At 41.4% G+C, this 24,824-nt stretch overlaps 1 protein-coding gene across 1 annotated transcript in view; it reads left to right on the top strand.

Annotated features, from left to right (window-relative positions):
• The window catches only part of si:dkeyp-14d3.1 (transmembrane protein 132C), a 1,122,524-nt gene that overhangs the window by 729,802 nt on the left and 367,898 nt on the right, over positions 1–24,824 (top strand). The window lies entirely within an intron of this gene.

Raw genomic sequence — 24,824 nt, 5'->3', positions numbered from 1 at the left:
CCAGGCAGGCCATTGCCTGTTGCTAAGGGAGCTTATACTTAATGAGCTCCACAAGGAAATTAGTTAGTGATTTCTCTGAGTTTTGTAGGGGTTATCACATACCGTTAGCATTATATAATGTGGTTGAACAGTAGAAGCATACTCCACTCTGTGCAAACTACACCTCATCTTTACTTTTAAAGAAAAAGAGTACCATAGTGTTGATATTCCATATGGTGTGATTTATCTTATAAATATGGAATAGTAAGTGAAAAACCAAAGAAAATTAAGTCATTTCTGTGACTCATATCCTGACTTCATAAGCTCCGAGGGCAGCTGTTTGATTGCCAACTTAAAAACATTCTTTACAAAATGTATGAGAACTACATTGAAAATACAATTTAGTGGAAGTACAGCATAATTATTCAGAAGCATAAGTTCCTGATTTCCTTTGGGGTGATTCTTATAGAAAAAGAAGGAAAATTAATGAAAATGATCCTTTAACTAATACTGATATTGCAATAATCGAACAATTACGTTCTGAATATATGTCAGTGACTGAATGATGCAATAAGGGACAACTGAAATGAGATGGTCCTTGTTCTTCAATTGGAAAAGTCTTCACCGATCACAGTAAAATCATAGAATGTTACACTACAGAAGGAAGCCATTAAACCACTCACTGTTCACTTTCAATTATCAGGATTTTTACAGCTCCCCTACAAAGGCAGAAAGTTTCCTGTAACTTCCCTCATGCAGTTTTGCTCCATCATTACATACCACCCAGTGCTTCAAAGCACAAACTATTGGAGATTTGGAACACACATGTGAATATAAATTCACTGATTTTTACACTCACATGGGGAGCATTGAAAGGAGATAAACCAACATTATTACATATCTGCTTGTCCAACTTTGTTCTCTCTGAGCATGACAACGTGCTAAAAATCTTGGGATTAGTAGGTTCATCCCAGTTTGGTTGGTGTCATTGAGATAAAGCTGCCTTGATGGCTGAGTGCTCTGCATAAGGCCTCAAAGTGTGACAGACTAAAAGGAAACGGTTTGTGGTATACATGCGTTGCCATCATTATTCAGGGAAACATGGTGTTGTCTTAACATGCAGGTTCTCTAAAATAAGGTATCAATTGAACTTTGCTGCCCACTCCAATTTCACAGATTATATGGAGATGATATCTTTTAACATGAAATTGGACAATTCTGCTTCAGATCAAAGAGTAGGCTGAGGGAATCGGATTTAATGACCCTGCTGCCTTTGATTACTTTGTGGCAAAACAAAGTTATGTGTAGAATACCCACATCGATGGTGGAGGCATATTGCAATTGTTGTGAATGATTTGCAAGCTTGTGGATATCATGATTCCTTCCTGAGCCATTCTGACACTCTGCCTTTTGAAGAGCCTACATGCATTCTGGATTGTCTCCATTATTAGAGGAAGCTGGTAATCCGAAGAGACTGGGGAGAGATCTAAAACTGTCCAATTGGATGAACAGTCATTGATGACAGTTTGATCTTTTGTTTTAGTTAATTATCATAAATACCAAGCGTTAATGTGTAATTCTCTCTGAAGTTTCTTTTTGACTGATTAATATATCAGGCAAAGGTGAGGACTGCAGATGCTGGAAACCAGAGTCTAGATTAGAGTGGTGATGGAAAAACACAGCAGGTCAGGCAGCATCCGAGGAGCAGGAAAATTGATGTTTCCTGATGAAGGGCTTTTGCCCGAAACGTCGATTTTCCTGCTCCTCGGATGCTGCCTGACCTGCTGTGCTTTTCCAGCACCGCTCTATTCTAGACTCTGATTAACATTTCAGGTGACTGTGGATCAGTTCACTAGCATTGATCAAGGATTATTGATCTGGAATTAACCAAGTAACTGGCAACTGACAGAGACCACATTTTGTGTCCAATATGAAAGTAAGCAAATAATTTCAGTCTGACAGCTGGAGCACCGCTTTGCAGAGACCATCCCAACCATGAAACCGTTTTCAGGATGGTTGGATTGGGATCGAATCTTTATCTGCCACAGGTAGTTTAAGTCAATGAAAAGGTCCATGAAGGCCATTGATCAGAGAGCGACTGTTGTGAATATTCCTCTTGGTCTGCAGGGCTCCCTATGGTATTAGTAGCGTTAGTCTCTGTGTTATCTGTAATGATAACACAGCTCCTCTGGTGCTAGAGGGCTTCCTGTTGGCTCTCTAACTTCAAGGTTACCACCTTTTCTTGAACTACTGCAGTTTATGTGGTAAAGGTATTTCCACAGTTCTGTTATACAGGGAGTTGTAGGATGTTTCAGGCATAAGCACTTCATCATGAAGGTTATTCATAGCATGTTTCAGAATTAAATCAGAAAATAAAATAAGCAGAAGATGTTTAGAAACTATTAAAAGGCAAACAGCTCATTATGCAATGAATAAGTATAGGTGGGATGGTCTTATGAGCAGTATATCACAGGTAAACCAATTTGCCATGGATGGATCCTGGAATATTGGTGCCCTGAATTTCTATGGAAGAATTAGCTAGATAGCCCAAATAGCTAAGCTTGTTTGTGAAATCCATTGCCTTCTCTTCAAACCATTTCCTTTATGTGATGGTACAGCCAGAGCTTGGAATACTGCAAATTGACCCAACCTTTGAAGGTCACATTTGACTTGATATCGTCTCAATATGTCAATATCATTGTCTGCAAACGGATTCTTTTGCAATGTGCAGTCAATAATAGACAAATGCCGCCTCACAAACCAAATATTATATTTTACTTTAAGCAGATTAAATTAAACTTTTTTTTTAAAGCAGCAAATATTTCTAGCCAAGGTAAATGCAAATTAAAACCACAGAAAACTCAACTAATTACACTGAAGAGAGTTTTAGTGAAAAAGTTGCTCCCTCGCCCACAGTAAATTATTTTAGTGCAGGGATGGAGCATTTACTTTTTGTAAAAGTGAAGAAAATCCAAGGATGGTGTTAATGGTGCAAATTTCCAAGACTTTAGCAAAATATTTCCATTAAAGTCAAATGTTCAGGCAGTTAATACATGGAGAAGTTGTGCAGTGTTTCTCTCTGAATACACTGTGTGCAACTGTAAAGATGAACATGCAATGAGCAATGAAAGAGAAGTGGGCAGAGGTGGGCTAGTTCCCGAGCTGGAGCTGGCTGCAGGGGCTCGTGTAGAAGGCACTTGCGTTCTGGATATCATTTCATAAATGTTTGAGTAGCTACCTACAAGAGAGAAAAAACACAGATGGGCTTTGAACAAGTACAAATTCTATTGCAGGTCCTTGAAAAACAATTTAGTGCTTGGTCAAGGACTCATCTATCTTCTCATTCCCTTGAATTAACTAAACAGACAGGTTCTGCCTGTAATCAATAGGGTTGCACAGAAAATGACCCTTGCTTTTCATTATTGGTCCTGATCAGGTGAAATGCTAATTAGAGCAACAAGACAAAGTACACTTTCTAGATACTAAATGTTTCAAAACAATATCTATTGTTATTTCTCTCTGGGGTAGCAAGATGAAAATCAAACCCACCTACTTCTGGAGTTGCCACAGAAGCAAAGTATTTAAAAATGTTCCTATTTTTCAGACCCATCTTGACAGAAAATGCCCAGGTGACTGGAAAACAATGATCAATATTTATTATGAATAAATTGATTCTAGCTACAGATAAATAATTATGAATTATTTACATAAATCTCTACGAGTTAGAACTCTAATTCTATTGCAAAATTCCCTCTACATGCACGTACTCACAGACACACACACACACACACACACACACACACACATATAGACACACACACACACACACACACACACACACACACACATATACACACAGACACACACACACATCTCAGCTGACACTAAAGGAATGGGTGTTATGGGCAGAAGGAAAGCTGGGAATTTCAATGATACCTGACCACAGAATTCCATAGAATTCCTACAGTATGGAAACAGGCCATTCAGCCCACAATTTCACATCAACCCTCTAAAGAGCATCCGACTTAGACCCACACCCCTATCGCATTTCTGTAACCCTGTGTTTCCCATGGCTAATGCGCCTGGCCAGCATATCCCTGGACACTATGGGTAATTTAGCATGGCTAATCCAACCTAACCTGCACATCTTTGGACTGTGGGATAAAACCAGAGTACCAGGTGGAAAGCCATGCAGACACGGGGAAACATGCAAACTCTGCACAGACGGTCACCAAAGAGTAGAATCAAACCTAGGTCCCTGGTGCTGCGAGGCAGCAGTGCTAACCGCTGAGCCACCATGATCCTTTTGGTTTGGCAGGACTCGCTGCTCCTCCATCTTCCTTCTCCAGATACTTTCACTTGCTTTCAGAAGGCATGGGGTGAACAGTTCACATCTTTAAAGTCTCTGACCCTTTTGGTTAAGAGCCATGACTTACTACAACTGATGAGGGGAAAAGAATCTGGCTTTTGTCAGGCTTGAGGTGTTTCTTTTTACTGCAGAGAACAGAACAGCACCTCCCTTCTCCCATTCCTATTGGCTCCTGAACAAAGATTCATACTCACAATCTGTTCAGCTCCCTGGCACCAACCACATACTTGTTAACAGGCAGATGGCCTTTGCCATGGACAACCAGTCAGCATTCCACAGACTGATCAGCAAACATTGCTGACCAAAACACACCCAGGACACCGCCCCTGGCTTTACCTCATCTGGAGTAATCTCTCCCACTGCTTGAACAAACAGCACCTGTTTGGTAACATCCTTTTAATTTTTTATCCATGGCTTGGTTTTTGAAATAGTCCTTTCCCTCAGTCCACAAACAAGAATGCAAAAATAAGAAAGAATACAGACTTTATAATGTGTACCTGGGTTGTTGGGTGTCACAATTCAGCAATTTGGCCAACATATGGATGAACAGGTTGTATTTAAACATGTGAGTCAGAGTCTAGTTCTATCTGTAAGGCAGTGTAAAAAACGCTTGTGTGTGGGTCAGTGTCCCGGTCTCTGTGTGGGTCAGTGTCCTGGTCTCTGTGTAGGACAGTGTCCCGGTCTCTGTGTAGGACAGTGTCCTGGTCTCTGTGTGGGCTAGTGTCCTGGTCTCTGTGTGAGTCAGTGTCCCGGTCTCGTTTTGGTCAGTGTCCCAGTCTCTGTGTAGGACAGTGTCCTGGTCTCTTAGTGGGTCAGTGTCCCGGTCTCTTAGTGGGTCAGTGTCCCGGTCTCTGTGTGGGCCAGTGTCCCGGTCTCTGTGTGGGTCAGTGTCCCGGTCTCTGTGTGTGTCAGTGTCCCAGTCTGTGTGTGTGGGTCAGTGTCCTGGTCTGTGTGTGGGTCAGTGTCCCGGTGTCTCTGTGTTGGTCAGTGTCCAGTTTCTGTGTGGGTCAGTGCACTGTCTGTGTGGAGTTTGCAAGTTCTCCCCGTGTCTGTCTGGGTTTCCATTTGGTGCACCGGTTTCCTCCCACAGTCTAAAGATGTGCTGTGAACTGAGTCTTGAGTTTGTGTGTACCTCTGTCCATGGTTATGCCAGGCCCAGTGTCTGGGTTAGTGTTTTGGTCAGTCTCAGAGTTAATGTGGCTCAGTGTCTGAGTCTGTGTGAGCCATTCAGGTTCAGTATGAAGTTCAACTCTGCAACTGCTGTGTGAGCTGCTGTTCAAATTCTCAATTAGCTGTTCACAATGCAACAGTGAATCCACTTAATTGGGAATCATAAATTGTGCTATAGCTGTGTAAGTCTTTCTGTCTGAATGTTTCGTTGTTCTTATTGCTGTTGATGTCCACAATTTAGTTATGGTATCTCAAAATGGATTCTATGCTCTGGTGGGAATTTGAATTAAATTCACAGGCGTGAAGAGCAGACACCAGTCAACCAGATGACATTCATCCTTTGGTGTTGCTCTCTTTGACGAGCCATTCAATGAAACCTGGAAACAAGCTTTTAAGTGAGTTGTGAAAAATAACCACACCTTAAAAAGTTTTGTGCAAAATTTCACATCTTGCCTATTTGATGTTTTTACCACACCAGTGAAAATAAAAATTACCAAGTTGATTTGTTGCTTTGCACAGTGTATGTCAAGACCAAAGATATTATTCAAAGCAAACGTGAGTGGGAAACTGGGCCAGGGTGAGGATTAAATTGTCTGTCACCCATCTGGATACAGATGCCAATATACTGCTCTATTAGGGAATTTTCACCCAAGTGTGTGTGTGTGTGTGTGTGTGTGTGTGTGTGTGTGTGTGTGTGTGTGTGTGTGTGTGTGTGTGTGTGTGGCGCGTGGGGGGGATGCGTGCGGGGAATAAGTTGGGATGTGGATCTGTTGATCGAAGGCAGAAGGCCAATTTAATATTAAAAGTCCCATTTGCCATTGGTGGACTGGTTTCGTGCCAGAATTGGCCTCCATGGAGATGCTTCCCTCTATGAAAGTCTGCGAATTATTCGAGCTGAAAGCTCCATCCTCCAAAGACCTCACTCTCAGCTTTAATTGTTGCTGGAGGAGTCACCCCTCTGCTCCAACACACTGTGAAATTTTTAATTCCAATGTTTTCCACCTCTCATACCTCCTGAAGGGACTGCTAAGGCTCGAGAGTTGCCAGCTCTGTCATTGGGCTCGTAGCTTCCGCTCACCATCCTTTCTAGGGCTGTGGGTATGTAGATAAGTCTGCATCTGGGGTAATAGTTCCTTTGGTATGGTGCCCAGTCAGTGTGGGCTCATGGAGAAACTCTCCAATATGAATTTTCCAGGTCCATGCCAGTCTTTAACAGTTTGGATGTCAGAGAGTGATCACAGGAGACTGATACATAATGCTACAGATATCTATGTAAATTATTTGGTTACATGGTGATATGTTCGCACCTATTGGCTCAGTACACCAGTGCCTACAGGCACAATATGCCAGTGCCTACAGACTTAGTACACTGGTGCCTACAGGCTGATCAATATTTGAGGTTTGAGATTAGAACAGAGAATGCTGAGAATGCATAAATGAAGATGGTGTCTTTGGAGAAAGCAATAGCTTTAATACTTCTGGTCAATATTTAAATTTCCAGTATTTTGTTCTTCATGAGACTTTTGAAATGACTTTAATGTACATGTAATTATACATGATTTACAAAAGACCCATTACTCCGACAGTAAATGTGTGTGAATTCTGCTTTCTGAGTGGCTCTTGCTCAGTTTGGTTTGACTGGTTGTCATTTCATTCACGAAGCAAATAAAAACAGTTCTGATGAAGAGTCACCGGCTTCGAAATGCTAACGACACTTTCTTCCTACAGATGCTGCCAGATCTGTTGAATTTCTTCAGTCATTTCTCTTTTTGTTTCCAACCTCCAGTATCTGCAGAACGTTGTTTTAAATTAAAAGGCACTTGTTTGTACCAGGAGTGAACCTCAAATGCACAGAAAGCGAGAGGAAGGGTGTCCATAGCAGAGAAATTATCTCCCAGTTCAAAACAAATGTGATTTACATTAAAACATGACCACCTTGTAGTGGTTTTGCAGATGGCTGGATTCTTTGCTGGGAGCAAGTGTTGATTGATCGTAACACTGGCAGATATCAAATCTGCAGAGTTTAACTTTTGACCTTTGAAAAATGTGAAGTAGTTTGTACACAAGTGTGTAATAGGAGGGAAGCAACAAAGCTCTAAATGTCATTGCTGTCACTCCCAGGCTGATAGTTAAGGGAAAGTGAAGCTTAACTATAACCTGAGCAAATATGTCATTGAATTGAGATGGATCTAAGTTTAAAACATTCAGAAATTTTCATCTACTCAGGTGAATATGCTTAGATTTGTGGCAGCAACCTCATGCGGCTAAAATTTAATCATGTTTTTATTTAAAAAGAAACTTTGCTTTTGGGAAAACCAAATAATCAAATTCTCAAAGTTATTTGTCTATTTTATCCAAATATTTTATGCTGCTGTTTTCTCACAACTCAAGACGTAATCCAGGTGATTTCATTCTTTCCTGTATTCCTGCTCAGGATGTTAGGTGGTTGTAGTGCTCCTGAATGTGGCACTCACAAAATAGGTCTTTCCCACTGAAACAGCTCCACATGGGCCAATATCCCATCACCAAGTCAGCCTTTATTTACATGCGGAGAGTCCGTGACATTGATTCAGCTCCCTCAGAGCCAGCTCTCAGAGTGAACCGGATATCTGACAACCCTGTTTTTATCTGTCAGCCAGGGCTCCCTGATTGGACCAGAATAACAGACCCAATCAGGGACCTCCTATTCTATGAGGTCCACCTGGTTGACCTTATTATAATCACTGCACCCATGGTAGGCCCTTGCTGTGAAAGGAGGAATCTAGTCCTGAAGATCTTGCTTGGAACAAGATCAAAATAACTTGCCCTCTGTGATGATCCTTTCTCACTTGATCCCGGCTGTCTTAAAGCCTTCTGATTTGTGGAGTGTCCTACCGTGGTGTTTTTTTGGCATATCCTGCCTTTGTGGACAAAGCTAGAGTAATTTGACATGGGCAGCTGAACGTCGGCCTTCCTGAACTGATACCCTCAGCAACACCTCAGCCAGATCTCCCCATCGAGACAGGCTCTTTCAAACCTTGGTCATCACCTTAGGAGCAGAGACCTGACAAGTAGGTGACAGGCTGTTTTTCCTCTGTCTGACCACTTCCAATACCTTGCCATGTGTAGAAACTGGCTCTCAGAACTCATTCTTCATTAATCGCAAATAAAAACTGGAGGAACTGTGGATGCTGTAAATCAGAAACAAAAACAGAAATTGCAGGAAACACTCAGCAGATCTGGCAGCATCGATGAAAAGAAATCAGTGTTAACATTTCGGGTCCAGGCACCCTTCCCAATTAATAGCCACTCATTAACCATTTCACATGCAAAGAGCTTTTTATGATTATTCGTTGTCGAAAGTCTCGCATCTCACCCAGGTCTTGAAAAGGTAACTTATATTTAGTGGCATTATTGCAGCAAAACTATTACATTTCAAGGTTATTAAATTGGAATCTTTTTGAGGGCAGATGTTCTGCTGCTGTTGAGTTTGATGGTATTCTGGTTTGATGGAACATCTCAATACTGAGAGGGATTCAGTTTGTAATATAAGGTGTCAAAAAGTAAGAGTTGCAAGTCTGACATGTTAAAATGAATACAGCCTATTCCCTGTCAAGACTGTTTTATAAATGCTCTTATCATAACTTTATTACTTAGCCCAAGATGTAAAATCTGCTGTGGTTCTTAATTAGACAGTCCCTGTCCAGATTGGAGTGTGATGTGAGATGGTATATAGCACTTGAACATGGCAATAGGAGAACAAATCGATCACATTTACTGTTTAGGCCTGTCTTAAGTAGTTATCTACGCAAAGAACTCTGATGTTTTATATTTAATTGTGTTCTTGTAACCTACTATGTAGTTTGCCAGGAAAAGTTCTCCTGTGATCAGGGATTCTAAAAGCCTGAGATTAAAAAAAAGCGTTTGCAAAATCTTTCAATTAACAGCTTCCCTCTTTTCCTCAATTTGTCACTCGTATTTGAGTTGTTTATTCTGTGAACAGCCTGAGAGTGACCCCAGGAATCTGGCATCTTGTTTAAATGAAAAGTGGCTGGTCGGGGCCATTTCCAAACACTGATGTCAAACACATCCACAGTCTGCCCTCAAGTTGGGCCTATTCTGTGCCCAGTGAAGGAATGGCAGCAGTCCCTCTGGGAGAGTGCGACACTGCCATGGGAAGATGTGGCAGTGAGGGCGCCTCCTCATGGAAGCTCGTGTCCTGATGAGGCGTCTGGTTTGCTTGCCTGAGCATTGTCACAGGCCACTACTATGAATGTGAAGGCCTGCACACAGAGGCAGGTCATAGCTGCAAGCTATTCCTCCATGGGACTTTCTCAGGGGCAGAGGCAGGAAACCCTGTGTGCACCTCAGTCAGCCAGCTGACCATATCCTGGCTTCCTGTCAGCCTTTGGTCTCATTCCAGTGGGGAAAACATCAATAAAATCAGCAATATGTGGAAGTGAACATATAGGTCATGCTGAAGCTCTAATTTGCAGTGTGTAAAATGAGCATATCATTTAGAAATGTTACCTTTTTTTTCTTTTTCAGTAGGGGGCAGGGGAGCGCATCCATTGCTAGGAGGACCTTGGCCCTGTGTGTCAGTCTGTGTAATGTGACATGTGCTTCCAGGTCAGCCAGAGGTTGAGACTTGACAGCCTCTCCCAGGCAATGCCTTCCCACCCTATCTTCTAGGAGAAAGTGACGACTGCAGATGCTGGGGATCAGAGCTTAAAAATGTGTTGCTGGAAAAGCGCAGCAGGTCAGGCAGCATCAACGGAGAAGGGGAATCAACGTTTCGGGCATAAGCCCTTCTTCAGGAAAATTCAGGAAGAAATGATTCCTGAAGAAGGGCTTATACCCAAAACATTGATTCTCCTTCTGTTTTGATGCTGTCTGACCTGCTGCGCTTTTCCACCCTACCTTCCAGCCCAGCCCCACCTCAGTGTGGCTGTCTGGGCCCAGGAAGATTGTGCCAAAGATAAGCCAACTATTCCACAGTGGAGGGAATCACTGAAACTCAAAACTGCACCCCCACCCCACCACACACACACACACACACACACACACACACACACTAGATGATTTTCCAACTTGTACACATTTTCAGACTTCTGGCAGAGATCACATCATTTTCGATGATTTTCCAACTCCTCAGTTCTGCCCCACAATAGACCCCACAAGGCTTTTTGTTTTAGTCTCAAGGTAAGGTGTCACCCACTTAGGACTGAGCTAAAAAATATTGACATGGATAATAACTTTGCAGTTATGTTATTAGACACAGTGGTTAGCACTGCTGCCTCATAGCGCCAGGGACCTGGGTTCAATTCCCGCCTCAGGCGACTGACTGTGTGGAGTTTGCACGTTCTCCCCGTGTCTGCGTGGGTTTCCTCCGGGTGCTCCGGTTTCCTCCCACAGTCACAAAGATGTGTGGGTCAGGTGAATTGGCCATACTAAATTGCCCGTAGTGTTAGGTATGGGGTATATGTAGGGGTATGGGTGGGTTGCGCTTCGGCGGGTCAGTGTGGACTTGTTGGGCCGAAGGGCCTGTTTCAACACTGTAAGTAATCTAATCTAATCTAGACTTAGAATCCAGAGGCTTCTACAAACAATCCAGAGTTGCCACTTCAAAGTCCACAGAGGCATTTAGGGAATTTAAATTCAGCGCATGAAGTAAATCTGGATTTTATGAAGAAAAAGCTCAGTAATGGTGTTCATGAAGCTGAAAGTCTTTTCTTCTTGTGAAAACCCAACTGCTTTAGGAACTTCAGAGAAGAAATATTGATCTGGTATAAATATGACTTCAGAAATATAGCTGACCTTTGTAATGGTTGGCACTGTTAAGGGAGGGCACCAAGCTAGACAGCTGGAACATTTGCGCCAGGATCTCAAGCAGTATGTGGTGACAATAAAGGAGAGCAAAAACCTCCAGCCTTGACCTGAGGAGGAGAAAGTGTTTTAGGCAAAAGGAGGCCTCATGACGAGAAAGACATGACAAAGGATTTCATCAACCAGATTTAAACGACAAGCTTAACTCCATGTAGATGTTGTGCTATGTCTTGTCAGATTGACAAGTTCCACACAGGGAAGTGTGCAACAGAACTTAGAGCAGCAGGTGGCGCTGGTGAGGGAGGATGCTCAGGAGGGCAGCTTAAACAGTTAAATGGCTACTGTCTGGGGAAATGGGTATCTTTGGAGGTGGCCCACCTCATTTGGAGAAGGATCAGACAGCAAACCATTTCCTCAACCAAATGTAAATGACAGACTTAATTTCATGAAAATGCTTTGTATTCTTTGTTTAACCTTAATTTCCCTTCATGTTTGCGATTACCTGATGCCAGTAACATAAAGAATCCCTGCGTCATGATTTTTGGGCTGTTCTTGTCTTCCAATCTTACATTACACTCCTATCTGTCTTCTGAAAAGACCCAGAAGACCACTCAATTTTATTGAAAATTGTTAGACAAAACTTTATGAGAAATAAAAATAGCTGAACTACCCAACATCAACTGGAGATAATAAAGGCACAATCAGTTCAGTGATCTTGTTCAATCCTCCTCACTACCATCTGGGGACTTGTACCAAGTTGGGAGAGCTGTCCCATAGGGCTTGAAACTAAATCGGAGAGGGGCTGGGTTCAGTTGCATGGAAAATTATAGAAGAAATTGATGTGGGGGAGGGTTCAGCAGAGGTTATTAAAGTTTCCAAAACAAGTAATAGGACAAAGAGTATGGAAAAGTTCAGGAATCTAACGTCAGGCACAGCAAGTAAGAAGACGACTATGTGAAGAGGCCCAGTCAATGCAGGACTGAGGCTGTTGTACTTAAATGCACACAGTACACGAAACAAGATACATGAGCTTGTAGCGCAGATTGAAATTGGCAAGTACGATGCTGTGGGTATCACAGAGACATTGCTGCAACAGGATCAGGCTGGGAACTAAATCTCCAAGGATACGCATCCTATTAAAAGTACAGACAGATGGCAGATGGGGTGGGGTTGACTTGTTAGTCAGAAATTAAACTAAATTAATAGCAAGAAGCATAGAAGGCATAGAATCTGTGTGGATAGAGGTTGAAGAATTGCAAAGGAAAAAGGACCTTGATGGCAGTTATGTATAGGCGTCCTAGCAGTAGCCAGGATGTGGGGCAGAAAATAAATCAAGAGATAGAAAAGGCATGTTAGAAAGGTCCAATTGTAATAATTGTGGAGGACTTCAATCTGGGAAAATGTGTTTGGTAGCAGATCTCAAGAAAAGGAATGGATTTGGTGAGGTGTCATGAGGCAGACTTGATTGGGGAGCTTCAAGTGAAGGAGCCCCTGGGGGCAGTGACCATAATATGATCGATTTCACCTTGCAGTTTGAGAGGGAGAAGCTGGAATCAGATGTAATGGTTTTATAATAGAGTAAAGATAATGACAAAGACATGAGAGAGGAGCTGGGCAGAATTGATTGGAAAGGAAGCCTAGCAAGAAAGATGGTGGAGCACCAATGGCAGGAGTTTCCGGGGGCAGTTAAGCAGGCACAGTAAAAATTCATCTTGAGGAAGAAGAAACAGACGGGGGGTGGGGGGGCGGTAACAAGACAACTGTGGCTGACAAGGGAGGTCAGGGACAGCATAACAACAAAAGGGAAAGCATGCAATGTGGGGAAGATTAGTGGGAAGCTAAAGGATTGGGAAACCTTTAAAAACCAGCAGAGGATAACTGAAAAGCAATAATGGGGAAAGATGAGATATGAAGACAAGCTAGCTCATAAGATTGTAAGGTTTTTTTTAGATATATAGAAGGTAAAAGAGAGGTAAGAGGAGACATTGGATCGCTGGAAAATGAGACCAAAGAAGTAATAATGGGGAACACAGTACTTTGTATCAGTTTTCACAGTCGAAGACACCAGTAGCATACCAGAACTTCAAGAGAGTTAGGGAGCGGAGGTGAGTGTAGTGACCATCACTAAAGAGAAAGTGCTGGGGAAGCTGAAAGATCTGAAGGTGGATAAACCACCTGGACCAGATGGACTGCACCTCAGAGTTCTGGAGGAGATAGCTGAGGAGATTGTAGAGGCATTGATGGTGATCTTTCAGGAATCACTGGAGTCAGGTAAGTTCCCAGAGGCCTGGAAATGGCTAATGGGACACCCCTGTTTCAGAAGGGAAGAAGACAGAAGATAGGAAACTACTGGAACATAGGAAATAGGAGCAGGAGTAGTCAATTCAGCCCTCTGAACCTACTCCATTATATGACATGACCATGGCTAATCTTAGTTGAGAATGTGGCGCTGGAATAGCACAACCGGTCAGGCAACATCTGAGGAGCAGGACTCGTGCTCCTAGGATGCTGCCTGACCTGCTTTGCTTTTCCAGCACCACACTCCCAACTCTGATCTCCAGCATCTGCAGTCCTCACTTTCTCCACCATGGCTAATCTTATCCTGGTCTCAACTCTACTGTTGTGCCTCCTTCCCATAGTCATTTATCTTTGCTTTTGTTCAGAAACCTGTCTATTTCTTCCTTGATCTGTTGATTGATTCTGCCTCCTCTGCTCTCTGGGGCAGGGAGTTCCACAAATTCACAACCCTCTGAGATAATTAGTTTCTCCTTATCTTCTGATAGGTCAGTAGCCTGACCTCGGTTGTTGGGAAGAATTTAGAGTCCATTGTTAAGGATGAGATTGCAGAGATGGAAGTGCATGGGAAAATAGCGACGAGTCAGCACAATTTCATCAAGAGAAGGTTATGTCTGACAAACCTGTTAGAATTCTTTGAGGCTGTAATGAGCAAGTTACACAAAGGAGAGCCAGTAAGTTGGATTTCCAGAAGAACTTTAGCAGGATGCTATATAGGAGGCTGCAAAATAAGGTAAGAGTTCATGATGCTAGGGATAAGATACTGGTGTGGATAGAGGATTGGGTGAATGACAGAAGGCAGAGAATGGGGATGATGGGATCTTTTTCAGGATGGTAGCCAATGACTAGTGGAGTTCCTTAGAAGTCCCTGTCAGGCTCTCAACTATTCATGTTATACATTAATGATTTGGAAGAAGAAATGGAGGGCATTGTTGCTAAGTTTGAAGATGACAGAAAGACAGATGGAGGAGCAGGTAATGTTGAGGAAGCAGAGAGGCTGCAGGAGGACTTGGACAGGCTAGGAGCATAGACAAAGAAGCGGCAGATGGAATACAATGTGGTAAAGGTTATGTACTTTGTTAGGAAAAGAGACGTAGACTGTTTTCTCAATGAGGAAAGGTTTCAGAAATCTGAAGGACAAAGGGACTTGGGAGTCCTAGTTCACAATTTTGTAAAGGTTAACATGTGGGTTCAGTTGGCAGTTAGAAAGGCAAATGTGATGTTCACATTCATTTCAAGAGGGCTAGAATACAAGAGCAGAGATGAACTGCTGAGGCAGTATAAGGCTTTAGTTAGAACATATTTGGAATATTATGAGCAGTTTTGGGCCCAATATCTGAGGAAGGATATGCTAGCCTTGGACAGGGGTCCAAAGGAGGTTTATAAGAATTATTCCAGGAAAAAGTGCTTGTTATATGAGGAGTGGTTGAGGAGTTTTGTAGGAGTTTAGAAGGATGAGGGGGATCTGATTGAAACTTACAAAATACTGAGAGGCCTGGGTTGGGTGAGACTAGGACCAGAGAGCACAGCCTCAGAGTGAAATGGTGACTCTCTAGAACTGAGATAAGGAGGGATTCCTTCAACCAGAAGGTGGTGAATTTATGGACCTGATTGCTGTGGAGGCCAAGTCGTTGAATGTCTTTAAGACATAGATAGTTACATTCTTGATTGGTAAAGGGATCAAAGGTTCTGGGGACAAGGCAGGAGACTGGCGATGAGAAAAATGTCAGACTTGATCAAGTAGCGGAGCAGACTTGATGGACCAAAAAATTCTGCTCTTAAATGGTCCTGTAGACTTTTAAAGCAACAGCCTGATTTACTGGAGGCTATGCTCCATGCTGGCCCTGGATATGACCCATCCTACCAACAGGACAGACCCAATAGCATCACTGGTAAGTCATGAAACTGTAGGAAATCTTAACATTTGCTTTGGAGCCCATGAAGCATTGTGGCATCACGTCAAACATTGACAAGGAAGCTAAATGTTCACTACCACCAACTTACCACCACTCAGCCTTCAACCGATGAATCAGTTCCCCTCCAATTTGAACAGCCCTCGGAAGAAACTTTGGGGTTAGTTGAGTCAAGCACGATGGAAGACTTTACTGTTTATTGCCAAGCATGGCCTGGTAACAGGATGAGCTAGCCAAGTTCTGAAGGACATAACTTGTAGATTGAGTTTGAAGCAAATGATGTGCATAACACCACGAAGGAATCTACAATCTACTTGTTTCATATGCACCTGTCCATTACAGTATTGGCAGGAGTGACCACTGCACAGCCTTTGTGGAGATAAAGTCCCATCTTCTCACTCCTTCCAATATGTTGTTCAGCACTCCTAGCCTTTTTAACAAGACAGTTACACAACACATCGAGTCACTCAGATTTGGGCATCTGGCAGCTATGGGCTAACTCCAGCAACAGAATAATATTCAAAGTAATTTGTAATCTAATTTCCCCAACATGTCATTCACTTTGTCATTATTATCCAGTGAAGAGTTAGTGGTAGTTCCATAAAGTGTGAACACCTGGAGTGGCACCCAGTGTATCCAAAAAATGTGCCAACCAAGTTAAGCTACAGCAGACAACTAGAAGTATGATAGTGAGAGCTCAGACTCTAGACCAGAAAAAAAACACTTTTGGCTAAGCATGAGCAAGGGCACTCTGTTCAGAAATGAGGTGAGAGTGACTGCCTTTGACATCAAAACAGCATTTGACTGAAGGAGCCTTAGCAACGTTGAAGTCAATGGGAATCAGGGGAAAAATTTTCCACTGCCTTTTTTGGGTTCTGGATATTTTATATTCATTCATGGGATGTGGGTGTTGCTGGCTAGACCAGCACCTATTGTATGTCCCTAATTGCTCTTGAGAAGATGGTGGTGACCTGGCTGTTGGAACCTCTGCTGTCTATGTGCTGTAGCTTGACCCACAATGCTGTGGGGTGGGGTGGCGGGGGGTGGTGGATTTTGACCCAGTGATACTAAAGGAAAAGTGACATATTTTCGAGTCAGAAAGATGAGTGGCATGGTGGAGAATTTGCAGATGGTGGTGGTATTCCCTTGTACCTGCTGCCCTTGTCCTTCCCTTCCTGCCTATTTATGACAATTTTGTTTTATGTCTTCTGCTTTCAGCTTCAAACTCCTACATTCATCCTTCACTGTCCTTTGTCCGAGAGAGCAGGCAGGTTGATTACAGCTACGGAGCATATCAATTTAAGGCATCTAAAAGCCTATCGCGTGGCACCTGATTCCTGATGAAGGGCTTTTGCCCGAAACATCGGTTTTCCTGCTCCTCGGATGCTGCCTGACCTGCTGTGCTTTTCCAGCACCACTCTAATTTTGACTCTGATCTCCAGCATCTGCAGTCCTCACTTCCACCTCATTACAATTCCTGATACAGAGAACTCACTCCACCTTTGGAGATCCCAAGCTCAACCATCACATTCCCACTCACTGTGAACACTTGGGTGGGGTCTTGAGCACTGCGCCAATCTTTTTTTGTTGTAATTCATCACCCCTTGTTTTAAATGGCTATTTTCTTAGATTGAGATAGTATGTTGGAATTAATGACAATTATTTTAAGAAATTGCAGATATCTATCAGGAGGAGCTAAATAAATCAAGCAATTATAAACTCTCCCCAGATGTTGACATGCCCAGAATCAAAACCTGCTGTGTGTGTGTTGTATTTAGCATGAATTAATTTTTATGAAACAGTTGCTTGTTACCTGGCAATAATGGCTCCCTTGCAGAGGTATGAGCTAGATTAGATGGAAAAAATATTTAAAATTGCTGACGAGTTGCTGTTGTTTGCTTTTGCTGTCAAAGAGGGTGCAAATGTCTTCCCCTACAGTATTTATTGACCAATTTACTTTCCCTAAATACCACAAGATTTGTCTCTCCTGTCACATTCCAACTGCTACGTTCCTTGCTGGAGTTTTAGCTGGTGCTGTGTTTGATGCAAGGATATTTTCCCATCTCGGAATAATTCAGAAAGAAGAATTTAATCCATTTGTTTAATGCAGGATAATATACACCCCAAAATCAAAAATGCATAGCAATCAATATCTGTTGGAGGAGTCCACCTGAAATATTAACCCCATGCTGGCTAGGTTTATTTCAGGGTCTCTGTACAATGCTGGCAGACCCACTGATATCATACATTATCACTCAGAGAAAGCCTTTTTGATGAGCTATTGTGCTGTTATTTACTTAACAAGGTCCTGCATGAGATATGAAACTAGTTGTCATTCATGCAAGAGGTTGATGTCAATAGAAGTGATTGTACATGGACATGTTGATGCTTGTTTTGTGAATATCAAGTGGATGATTTTGATGGAGATGACTCCAAACTAGACAGGTCTAAAGGTCACTCCTCCTATGTAATGGTACTTATATGTCTTTGAGTCGCTGCACAGATAATGGTCAGTGTATTGCTAAAATGATTGAATATTAGAGCTAATTTTATAATGTCATCATTAATTGGAAATAAAATCTGAGAGTGTTGTGTAGGGTTCTTCAGGATTGGGTTTAAAGGTTAGCTTAATTTTATTTTTGGACAAGTGTACTCACAATGGGTGCCAACAAGTCAGTAGATTTGTGAACTTACTTTGAAAATATGCATTAAAGGACTGTATTTTAGTGACTGAGGAGGGTAGCTCAATTTGACAAATGTTCAACTCTGCAGACTCACCTCATTTTAATGCACGTGGTTGCGCAAAATATCCACTCAGTAGTGTGTGAGGTGGAGGGGCGGTGGGACACACTGTTAACAGTAGGCCCACACCAACTCCCGCAGCCGATCCTGTGTTGCTACAGAGTTATGCGAGTGCTCGAGCAGGCTGATTAGAAGGCCCTCCACAGTTCTCCAGGATGTTGTCCCAATATTATAAAAGTAATTAGCACCTCTGTCGCTCACCTCTCACATGATCTCACTCCTCCTCCCTTCCTGTAGGCTCACGTACCCTTGATGCCATTACATTATCCTGAATCCTTAGGACTCACATACCCTTCCATTCTCATGCCAACTCATGCCCATGCTGTATATTCTAAACCAGTGAACCGTATGATAACAGTGGCACATGAACTGCAGAGAGAAAAGCAAATTAGAAATGGTTTTGAAAAGGATCCTGCATTCCTACAATGCTACTAGAGTGTTAATCGAACAGCCAATTAAAATATCAATAACATTGGCTTCAAACACTCTTTCACACCTTTTAGTCTTGTCTGAATCAATACTGAAGCCTTGAGAAAAAAGATCATAGAAAGAGCAACTTATTATATCACCTAAAGGTGCTAACCAAGCCAACTCAACCATTAACTTGTGAAAACAGATTCCTGACCAACTCCGTGCTCTTATTGGTATCAGCTGTGAGGCGAGTGTAGATTAATAGAGTGGATAGCCGGCATCGGTAAGATATCTCGAACTTAGTCCAGATTTGGAGACTGTTACAAGGTAAGGTTCATCTTTCATGTGAGGGACTCTCCATCAATTATAAATCATGGAGAGGTTGATCCAACTCTCCAAAGCATTTGTTGTGTTAGAAGGCACCTAAACCTCACGATGGAACTGTCAGGTTGGACTTGGAAGTTGAGGGCAACTGTTCTGTGCTAGCAGAATTTGGCAGCATGGGAAGTGGGGATCGGAATACAAGATTGGATTTCAGCCACTTCGGAGTCATCCCACCCCAACAAAAGTCTAACTGTAAGAATCTGATTGTAGCACCAAGGAAACAGGAAAAAAGCACCTAACCTTGGTGCTGGTAGGGGTGGTCTCTCAACAGCTCATGGTTTGAAGGAGATGTCAGTCCAGTGGAAACTACTGCAAAAGGGTCCAACATCTCCAGAGTGAACAGAGAGCATTGAATCCTATTGCAGATATTGTAAAATAAATCATGACCCTGAAAGTAAAATGCCACCACAGCACAGAAGTGGTAAATGTCAATAATTGTTGCCAGAACCATATAGGTACTGCCAGATGTGTACAGTCTGGGAGGAGAAAGAAAGTCCTGCAAGTCATAAAGCACTGTGAGGAATCAATGGAAGGCAAGCCAAAATTATAGTGTCCATCCTTCTGATGAAGAACTGAACTTCCCGACATGGCAGATCATGTTAGTGAACGGAGATCTCCAATTGTTATTTTTCCCCAGTATGTGAAACCCTCATTCCCAGTACTGGAGAATATCCACCTCAGGCTTTCCTATACAATTCGCTCAGTTATTCTGGAGGAAAAAGATTAGTTGCAGTCACAGTGGGATACCTAAAGTCAAAGTTTGCTCAGTTTTCTGTAAATACTGCTCTCGCTGGAATCAAAAATGTAATGAGCAACAGCCTAAATGTGCAGTAAATGGAAATAATAGCAATGAAACGGTTTAAGATTTAGCCTATAAAAAAGAAGTACCCAGCATCTAAATGTCTTTATTACCATCAGAGACTGTGTGAAGCATCAGTACATTAAATCTATCCTCCTAAAATGCATAAGGATGAGACTCTAACGTGTTAAAGGTGGTAGAAGATCAAAGTGTTGAGAAACTTGAGTAATTTATTCTTATCAATCAAGACCTTTGATGTTCACTGTTTTGGAACATAGCCTTGTTGTTATGTTGGTAGAAATCTAATGATTTCTTATCCTTTTCCAATTTGGTCTTTTGCTCACTGTCTCCACTTTGAAGCTTGCCAGTAACTCTGACCGGTTGGTCCCTGCTTGCACAGCAGCGTATGATCTAGCCAGAAGTGGCTTGAAGATTATTTTATTGGTTGATGCGAAAAAGATCACAACTTCTGTCCGTTAAACAATATCCTTTTGAAGTAACTCCACACATTTTACAAAACTGAAAAACAAATTTGAAAGTAAAATGTAAAACAAAAATGAAGGAATAAACATGAAAGCTATTTAATAAGTTTGGAATATAAATAGATGTCAACTGTCATTGAGATGTAGGGCTCTTCACTTGTTGGCCATTCCCTTGTTTTCTGTGTTTCGTGTCCCCGGGCACTTTAAATATACCATCAATCACACGTTTTCCTATAGACTAAATGATCCAGGAGTACAGCTTAACACTATTCAGTTGAAAAATTACAATATATTAAAGATAAATGACAGTGACGAAACTAATGTTGACTAGGAGCAATAAATCAAATAAAATCAAAATGAATACCATTGTAAATCATACCAAAACAATGCTTACAGCTACTTGCTTTCTTACTCCTGTATTTATGGCTGTTTTATGCAAAAGTGGTTCTTTTAGTGCACAGCAAAGGTAAATACAATGAAAATAAGATAACTGCTGTCGGATATTACCTAGTGGCTAATTTCATGTCCGAAGTCCAATCACAGCAGTACAGTTGATCAGTTATGAACCTAAGGAAAATTGAATGCTTTCACTCATAGAAAAGAGAGATCATTCAAAATTATGGCGTTAAGTTCTTATGATTCTCTGACACTTTGAAAGAATCTCCAAAATGTATTCCGTTCTAATTACATTGTTTTATTTTCTCATTTAGTTCCTGCTATTTTTTTTGCTTCTTATGGTCACACTTATACAGACAGCTCTCTTGTACTTCACCCAAGTGCCCAGTCATCAAAGTCAGACCCAAACAGTGAGGAATAGTACACTAATAAAACAAAGTTGGCTTCACAGCCAAGACTTGGTTATATCCTTGCACATGCATGATACACACACATGCACGCACAAACATTATCAACTAATCTTGCATATATTCTTTGAATTATTACAATGAAGATGAGTGACATTGTAATAGTGTCAGAACATGAAGGTAACATCTTCTTGTATTCACATTAGTGACAGTGTTGGAACTCAGGAGTAACTGGCCTCTAATTGGCCAGCAGCTCTTGGAGTCAGCCCCCATATAATTAATGCTGTATTTGAGCATGGGTTTGCCTCTTACTAATTCTTGATATTAGATATAAGATCAATGGTGCTAATTGATCATGCTGACATGTGTATTGTAAATAAAATCCATTCCAAATTGTAGAATCTTCTGACTTTATTTGGTCAGTGGGTACCTGCAATTTCCAATTTTAGGCACTTTGAACAAAAGTCACTGATCTCTAACAATGTTGTATCAAGGTTAGTGTGTGGTCTAGGTTTGTAACAAAATAATAGAATCTTGTAATAATAAGTAAAGACAGGTGATGTTTAATTGCTGTAACTGTGATTTGAACACAGGCCAGTGCAAAAGTAAGGGGAAAAATAAAACAGAATGTGACACCTCATTGGTACAGCAACTGCCAAATCAAACTCCACAATTTGTGGAGTGGTTATAAAGGTTAAAGATCTTATAGAGGTGTACAAAACTCCATAACTTACTAATCTTTTAGACCCAGGTTGACAAAGTGCAGGCCAGCTTTCTGTACTTAACAATTATTACTACTTATTACACGTAAATAAATTTTAGCTACGGATAAAGAATTACGAACCCTCAACATAAAACTCTATAAGTTAATACTCTATCCCACTCCTAATACCTACCGTACACATACATACAGTCAGGCACAAGTAAACATGGGTGTCATGGGCAGAGGAGAAGACTGGGAAGGTAGATCAGTGTTCCTTATTCATTGTGTTGACTGAGATACTCCTTTTAACTCGTCAGGACCTGCTGCTTCTTGATCTCCCTTCTCAGTGTAGTTGCAGGAGGCACAGAGCGACTGGTTCAGACTTACAAAGTCTCTTATTAGTTAAAAGTCACAGCAATGGATGAGGAAAATAAGTTGGAATTCTTGAGGCTTGAGGCGTTTTGTTTTAACTGAAGAGAAAAATCAGCTCCTATCTTTTCAGGGGTATGATGGCTCCTGATCAAACATTCACACCCACAAGCTTTTCAGCTGCCTTGGAGCCAATCACATAATTATTAGTTCCCATAATATAAGAGTTAGTCATAGGTAGCACAGTATTGAAAGATTTAGCAGACTTTAATACAGTTCCTGCTACATATGTGTATTCCAGTCACAGATATTTCAGTGTCTTGGCTAATACTGAACTATTTGGTTACAATGAGTAGTATGATTCCATCAAGTGGTTCTACTGACCTGTTTCTACCCTGTATGTTTATAGTAAAGTTAGGTCACATGGGATTCAGGGTGAGCTGGTCAATTAGATACATAATTGGGTTAATGGCAGGAGACAGAGAGTGCTGGTGGAGGGTTGCTATTCCGACTGGAGGCCTGTGACCAGTGGTGTTTCACAGGGATCAATTCTGTGTCCTCTTCTGTTTGTCATTTATATAAATGATTTGGATGAGAATATAGAAGGCATGGTTGTGAGTTTGCAGACGACACCAAAGTTGGTGGCATTTTAGATACTGAAGAAGATTTTCTAAGATTATGAAGGGATCTTGATCAAATGGGTCAATTGTTTGAAAAATGGCAGATGGAGTGGAATGTGGATAAAAGCAAGGTATTTTATTTTGGGACAAGAAACAGCGTTAGGACTTAAACAAATAATGGTAGGGGCCTGGGAGAGTACTGTAGAACAGAGGGACCTAGGGATGCAAGTACATAATTCTTTGAAGTTTGTGTCACATAGATAGATGGTTAAAAAAACATTCAGCATGATTATCTTCATTGCGCAGTCCTTTGAGTATAGGATTCAGGAAGTCATGTTGAGGTTGTGCAGGGCATTGTTGAGCCCTCTTCTGGAATACTGTGTCCATTTCTGGTTGCCCAGTTAGAGGAAGGATATTATCAAGCTGGAAAAGGTTCAGAAGAGATTTACTAGGATGATGCCAGGAATGGAAAGTTTGAGTTATAAAGAAAGGCTAGATAGGCTGGGACTTTTTCCACTGGAATGTAGGAGGTTGATAGGTGACCTGATAGAAGTTTATAAAATAATGAGGAGTATAGATAGTTAATGGTAGTTGTCTTTTCCATAGAATGACGGATTTCAAGATGAGGGAGCACATATTTAAGGTGAGAGCAGAGAGATTTAAGATATGGGGGCAAATTCTTTACACAGAGGGTGGTTTACGTGTGGAATGAACTTCCTGAGGAAGTGATGGATGTGGGTACAATTACAATATTTAAAACACATTTGGAAGGATACATGAATAGGAAAGGTTGTGAGGAATGTGGGCCAGGAGCGGGCAGATGGGACTAGTTTAGTTTGAGATTATATTTGGCAAGAATTTATTTCCGTGGGGTATGACTCTAAATTACATGATACTATCATAAAATTCTACTGCACATTTACTGTGGGGCATAACACAATGCTGTAGTTACAAAAGATTGTTATCTGTTTTGTATGAAGATGTTATATTAAGCAGTTTTGCATTTTATTGCTAATTGTTCATATCATTAAATATTTGATGTAAAAATATATGGTTTTTAGGCATATTGACTACTGTAAAAGATTGTTTGTATAGACACTGCTTTTGTATCACCTTTTTTTATTATTAGATTTCGAGGATACTACAAAGATCCTGCAGGTGGTACTTCTCCTGCACTTGGAGGTACCTGCTGCAGGTTGGCCAAGTCTCCAAAACATGCAGGGTTCACTGCTGTCCAATAAACCCTAACCTTAGTTTCGTGTTCTTACCTGTATTTCAGTTAAAATGATTTATATTAGGTGCAATGTAGAGTTGGAGCACATGTATGAAACTACAAGTCTCGACTGCCTACCATTTAGAATCTATCTGTATTACAATATGTACAACCATCCCAGTGGTTGTTGATACTGGCTCATAAGTGTGCTTTTTATATGTTCTGTTTATAGTAATGTTTTTAGACAGTTTGTGCTGATTTAAAAATTTTAAGAATGTTAATAGTTGCATATTTTCAAGGAAATTATTTCTGTGTGTTGTTTCCATGGGGATATTTTAGCTGTCCATCTGTTTATATATGTTCACTTGAAAGGGTTAAGGGTACAGAAATGCAATAGATGATGCTTAATGCTCTCTCTAAACTGTGAAGCTGCACATAGGTATTTAAAGGAGCCAGCCAGTTAAACAAATCATTCCAAGCCTCCAGAAGACTATTTTGGTAACTACAGAATTCAGTGAATTTTCCACAAACATATAACTTCATAATGTTGACATTATAAATAATATTGCAGATGTTTCATTGTGAATATTTATCTAGACTCTGCTCACATGCTACACATGTCCCTAGACCAATTTAAAGCCTACAACAGACGTCCCTGATTGAAGGGACTGTTTGAAGGGTTGTTGTCTTTTGTTGAAGAAATAGAT

The sequence above is a fragment of the Hemiscyllium ocellatum genome, chromosome 24 (assembly GCF_020745735.1).
Source record: "Hemiscyllium ocellatum isolate sHemOce1 chromosome 24, sHemOce1.pat.X.cur, whole genome shotgun sequence".
In the NCBI taxonomy this organism is placed as follows: Eukaryota; Metazoa; Chordata; class Chondrichthyes; order Orectolobiformes; family Hemiscylliidae; genus Hemiscyllium; species Hemiscyllium ocellatum.
The sequence above is the reverse complement of the archived record's forward strand: the minus strand, read 5'-3'. Positions and strand labels throughout refer to the sequence as shown.